The sequence below is a fragment of the Phodopus roborovskii genome, unplaced genomic scaffold, assembly GCF_943737965.1.
Source record: "Phodopus roborovskii unplaced genomic scaffold, PHOROB, whole genome shotgun sequence".
In the NCBI taxonomy this organism is placed as follows: domain Eukaryota; kingdom Metazoa; phylum Chordata; class Mammalia; order Rodentia; family Cricetidae; genus Phodopus; species Phodopus roborovskii.
The window spans coordinates 24,215,475-24,221,776 of NW_026126541.1; the positions used below are offsets into that span (position 1 = coordinate 24,215,475).

The following is a 6,302-nucleotide window of genomic DNA, read 5'->3' on the forward strand; positions in this document are numbered from 1 at the left end:
AAAAGAGGTCTACATTGCAAAACTTTGTCAGAATGACATATGCTAAAATAACCTACTGTATAATTAGTCACAGATTTGCCATTCTTGCTGCCCATACACATGAGTATTGACTAAAGTATGTCTTCTCTGAGGTGGGTGGCTAGACCACCTGTGCATGATGAGGTCACAGATCACTTGTAACCTGTAGCTTCCCTGTCACTTCTCTGGCTCTCATCTCCTGCTTTCTTTCCTGGCAGTAGTTAGAACTATCTGCCACTGCCAGAGTTACTGTGGCTGCTAGAACCATTGTTTTTGTGGTTCAGCAAAATACTGTCCTTTACCATTGTAAGGACTGAAACTTCCACCCCCGAATTTCCTCCCTTCATTGGTTCAAAGTTTGAAGATTGATTGCTGTAATTATTTTCCGAGCCTGCATGACCAGAGTACCGGGCTGGTGGAGAGTGTTGGGATTTAAGCACTTAACAGACCACCATGAGAAGTGAAGAAGAAGCTGCTGCTTTTTACAGAGAATAATGGCCTTATATACCCAAGCCAGGGGATGGGCTAAGCATAGGAAAAAGTCATGCACCACCCACACCTGGGGTCAAGGTTCAGGCACTGCACACCGGAAAGTTCTGAGAACTTGTTTGCTCAACCTTGAGAGCATGGAAGTTCTACAGCTGGGTGGGGAGGAAGAGAGCTGTAAGGGACAAGTACTTAGATTTCCCAACAATTATTGTTATCTGCATTTTCCCAACAATTATTGTTATCTGAAATTGCCTGCATTACCACCACCAAAAGTCTCCATGCCCTCAATTGTCATGGCTGTCATGGTTACCACTTCTGTCATAGACACACTATCCTGCTTTCCAAAATCTGTTCACCACCTCCATAGCCTCTGCTTCTCTGGAATAACCAAGGTTTCCTATCCCATAACCACCATTGTTACCAAATCTATAATGGCAATCTTCACAATGTGACCATTGAGGTTTCCTCCTCAAACAAAACTGCCATTGCCACCAAAACCACTTTTAGGACCACCACCAAAGTTTGTGAAAACACTTGGACCTCTTTGGCTGGATGACACACTAGCCACCTCTTGCTTCCTGGGGCTAGTTTCATTTCACAGTTGTGGCCATTCACAGTATGGTACTTCTGAATTACAATCTTGTCATGAGTCAACAAAGGTGACAAAGCAAAACCCTTCTTTCCCCAAGTCTGTCAGGTATGAATTCAATCACTTCAATTTTCCTATACTATTTAAAATAATATTGTAGGTGATATTCTGCAGTGTCTTCTCTAATGCTAAGGAACCTTCCACAGAGAAATCCCTGGCCTTTGAGAATCTTCTCTTAACACAGCTCTCTCCAGATGCTCAACTCTTCCATCCTCGCTGTGTGGCCTTGAACTCATAGTTCCATCCACTTCCTTCATAACAGCAAACATGACAAAACCAAAGCCCCTGCATTGCCTGGTGTTTGGAGCTCTCATTACCACGGTTGGTCAGTGTTTTCCATTGCTCAAAATGGCTCATCGGGTTCTCATCAACCCTTTCGAAGCTTGGCTCTCCACTAAAGAGCTTCGTTAGCTGTTCCTGCTCCTTGGGAGTCTCTGACTTAGACATGACAGCAGGGAGAGGAGAGCCTTCTGGAATGCTCCCTCAACTGCATCAGCAGGCAGAAAAGGAGGTATGTGTGGGGACTTCTAATATGAGTTGAGGTTCTGTGGAGTGCTGACTCCCTCAAGTTCCAGCTCAGAACCTACCTTGTGCAGATGTCTTCCTGCGTCGGGCTCTGCTTAGACCCACACTGAGAAGTGCCAATGTCCTGCTCCAGTTGACCAGAGAAAGGGTCTTTCTATCTGTGTGCCCAGATCACATCCTGTCTTCTACTATTGTTGTCTAGACACAGGAGGACATTTAGACCACTGAGGTTTAACTTTTAAGGAGAGAAACCGGCTTTTACACCTTCACATTTTTCTAGCACTTAGGATGTAAGGTTGAACAGTAGCTAGAACATTGTAGAGGAGGATCTAGTTTTAGGACATTTTCAACAGAGGAAACGGTCGTGTTCATGGGAGTGGTTAATCCCCACTTTCAGCCCCTGGCAAGCCTCCATCTGTCTCCATGCATTTACAGATGCTAGACATCGCTTGTAAGTGAGCTTGTGTTCCGTATAACATTTGTGTCTGGCTTTTCTCATTAGTACAATGTTTTCATGATTCATCCACTACTGTAGCATGGCTCAGTATTTTGCTCTGCCCCCACCCCTACCCCGTTTTCATTTTTGTGCTTGCTTTTCAAGGGAAGAGACACTTATTTTAACTCATGATTTAAAGGATGCAGTTCATCATGATAGGGCAGATATGTAAACGTGGCTCTGTGGTTACAAGAGCAAGAGATGACAGTATGTACATCTCTAGAATCCAGTATTTCACTCCCTTTACAGAGAGAATAATGGCACACTTTATCCGTTGCAGGAATAGCGCCTCTGCCTAGTAGTAACACTAGATGGCATCACTTTCCTAGGAATTTTGTTTGTCACTTGCTATTTCGTGAACTCACACCAAATGTCTAGTTTTGTTGACTCAAGATCTGCTTTCACTGCAAAGCTGAGGCCTAACAGATTAGTCACTATGGGTCCATAGACACTCTGGCACATAACACAGATCCTGAAGATAGCTAATATATATGTGAGTTAAAGGCAGCAGTGACTTCTACAAAGTAAATACTTTTGAGGGCTATGCTTAAGAATACTCTCATTTATATAGAAAGAATCATTGTATTATTAATTTTTTTAGAAACCTTTCAATGAACATTTCCTATTAAGACTGGAATAAACAACATATTGGGAATTTTATAATACTTCCCCTATGTCCTAGTCACATATATGTGAGACTTGGCCTGAAGAACCTAGTTCTGCCCATCAACTTCAGGTTCAGGACCACAGGCAACTTAACCTCACTATGCTTGCTTTCTTCTTTCCCTTTCTTTCTTTCTTTCTTTCTTTCTTTCTTTCTTTCTTTCTTTCTTTCTTTCCTTCCTTCCTTCCTTCCTTTTTTTTTCATCTTATTTATTTTTATTTTATGTCTATGGCTGTTTGCCTGTATGTATGTGCACCATGTCACACCTGGTGCCCACAGGAATCAGCAGAGGATATCATAACTGGGATTGTAGGCAGTATGAGCCTCTGTGTGTGCTGGAAACTGAACTCAGGTATCATGCAAGAAGAGCAAGTGCTCTTAAGCACTGAGCCATCTCCCCAGCCCCTCAGTGGGCTTTCTTAATCCTCTACAAAAACAAACAAACAAAAACCAACAATAACAACAACAAAAACACCTCAATTCATGTTAGCATTGGCACATTACTTTGATGTAATCAGCATAATTAAGCCTTCTAAATTTTATCAACCTAAAACGAAGTGACATTTTTAGCATCTTCCTTGGACCGTCACTGGAGAGGGTGGTTTGAAATCATTCCATGTGAGAAAGATGCCATGAAAATGGAAAGGGAGATTGCTGGGAGTGGAAAGGTTTAAGTGTGAAGGGTCATGGGAGGTGAGAATGGGGGAGGGATAACCAACCCTAGGGATGTGTGAAAAGCCATATGTAAACCTATTATTTTATAAGTTTATTGGAAACATAATTTAAAAATGGTCTGAATGGAGATACCCTGCATGAGTGAATAACATTCTTCCAAGAAGCCATAGTTTATAAATAGAAATCCCAGTGTCAGATGTAAGGCATGAGCCAGGGAAGTGTCAGAGGCCCCCAGACAACAGATGCTATTGACATTGCTCTTGGTTGCCAGGAGGCAAGACCCCACCGCTGAAAACACTATACACTTATGTTACAGGACACAGAATCCATCTGGAACTCAGCTACAAACCTCCTACAACTCAGCTACAATCCTCCTACAGGGCAGTTTTCATAGGAATGAAAGGTGTTAGGCAATTGCTGGAAGAATACAGTCATCAACAGTTTTATTCAAGCTGTGAACCCTGCTTGCTATACCACCAACAGGCCAGGCAAATCAAGTTTGCTGCTGCAATAGTGGCATAAATCTTATGGAGGCAACTAACAACTTTCATTTTGGATTTGACGCTCACCTCACAGGAGCATATTTCTTGCCTGTGAACTTAGTCAAGAGTCACAGGTTCTGGTAGGAGTGGAGTAGGAGGGCTATGACTATCATTTTGGTAAATGGTGATGTTGTCAAACTGCCTTCTAAATACTCATGCTTATATCCACTGACCGCTGTCAATCTCCTTCAGGGTTTCTTATTGTATCAGGCAACAGGAAATGTTACACATAACTGAAGCACCAAGATTAGGGAAGAGTGGAGGGCTTGGTTCTAAAAGAGGCATCCATCACTCACCGAAGGCCTGGGGGACATCATGAAAGAGTGGCAGAAAGACAAGGATGGGGAGGTGTGGCTGTAAAATCATTCTTCTGGACATGACATGGAGATTGCTCTCATGCACTGACTGCAGCTGTGGTTATCTGCAAAGACCTGCATAGACTGAGCATGCTGACATTTCATGGTAGAAAGAGGAGGAGATTTTACCGCCCTACTCCTCCTCGAGGGACTATAGCAGTTAATAACTGTTGGAGGAGAGGGAGTCATTTTATTCAGTGGTGTGGCCATTGGTAAGTTCCTGTTCTCTAGTAGATAACCCATGTTCATACAGGCAGCTCTAGTAAACTTCCGTGGGCCACACACATATGTAAGGCATGGAAATCAGAGGGGACCATATTGGGAAGAAGGCCTTCAGGTGGAGAGGAAAGGGCCATTAGAGAGGATAATGGGGGAGGGAAGTAAAAATAACTAAAATTCATTATATATAGTGGTTATAGCATTTTTCCTTTGCTTTGACTGAAAATTCATTCTGTTACATTCATTTACTCATTTGTGTGTGTGTGTGTGTGTGTGTGTGTGTGTGTGTGTGTTTCTGCTGTCTACACTATAGCATGCATGTGGAGGTTAGATGACAACTTTTGGGAGTCAGTTCTTTTGTTCTACTATATGAATTTTGGACATTGAATTCAGGTCATTAGATTTAACAGCAAGTGCCTAGACCTACTGAGCCATCTTGCTGACTCTGCAAGTAAATTTAAAAGTCACTAATTTACTATTATTAATATTAATGATTACTATTGTGTGTTCGTGTGTGTGTGTGTGTGTGTGCATGCACATGTGTGTGTGTGCTTATGCACACACATGCACAGTTGTGGAGGTCCAGTAATGGATGCCAAATTGATGGAAGGATTTGGTCCTCTCCTTTAGTTTCCTTCCATATTTTTATGTGTTCGAGAGGCTGAACTCAGGATACCAGTACTGATTGCTTTGTTGGCCCCCAAAACAGGATTTGATTTAGAAACATTTTGCCATTGTTGGTCACAGATCTTTGTACACTTAGTGCCCAATATAGGATTTGACACTTGCGGGACCTTAAAGTACATAATGTAAAGTCATAAGGGAGTGGTATTTCCTTCAAGTAACACTGTAAAAATTATCAGCATTTATCAAATATTTCTTTTTGGACCTCAAGCAACTAATATAGGAAGCGTTTATTTGATCCACAGGTAAACTGATAACTACTAAAATACAGGATGTTTGGGTTAAAAATTTTAAACCACATTCTGAAATTGTGATCAGCCAAATTTCAAAGCTATGTATTCTCCTCTAGCTGACACAGCTGCTCATTTAAAGTCGCCCAAGATGTAGTCATCATTTGACAGGTGGTACCCATAACCACTTGAAAGGAATTCAGATAACCTGGATCTCCCCGAATGGAAACAACACAGCTCTTTGAATGTGTACAAAGCAGTGTGATTTTGTGAATTGAATAGGCAGAAGCATGGATTAAATAAGGCAATCAACACAAAGCTTTCAACTCAGTACCTGGTTTGCAGTCTCTCTGCACTTAGATACCCAACAGAACAAAGAAAAGACAAAATTAAAAGTAAGTACCAATGGTCCTCTAAGATTTAAGGTATATGCAGGGATGTACAGGTAGAGAAAAGAGGCCTTGAGTGATATTAAAATAATATATAGATATTCTTTTCATTTGTTAAACCTCAGTAGGAAGGGGCCCCAAGGTAAACCATGGTCTGTTGGTGATAATGATGTGCCTGTGTAAGTTCTTCAGTTGTGACAAATGTATCACTCTGATATACAGTAGTCATAGTGGGATACTATGTTCCTTTTTATTGTGACTGTGTTACCTCATTCAGGATGGTTTCTTCAAGTTCCATCCATTTGCCTGGGAATTTCAATATTCGTTGTTATTTTCCGCAGAGTAGTAGTCCATTGTGTAAATGCA

General features: G+C 41.6%; 1 pseudogene; it reads right to left on the reverse strand.

Annotated features, from left to right (window-relative positions):
• Nucleotides 1-245: 245 nt before the first annotated feature.
• Nucleotides 246-1,603, reverse strand: LOC127233423 (heterogeneous nuclear ribonucleoprotein A1-like; annotated as a pseudogene).
• Between the last annotated feature and the right edge of the window lie 4,699 nt (nt 1,604-6,302).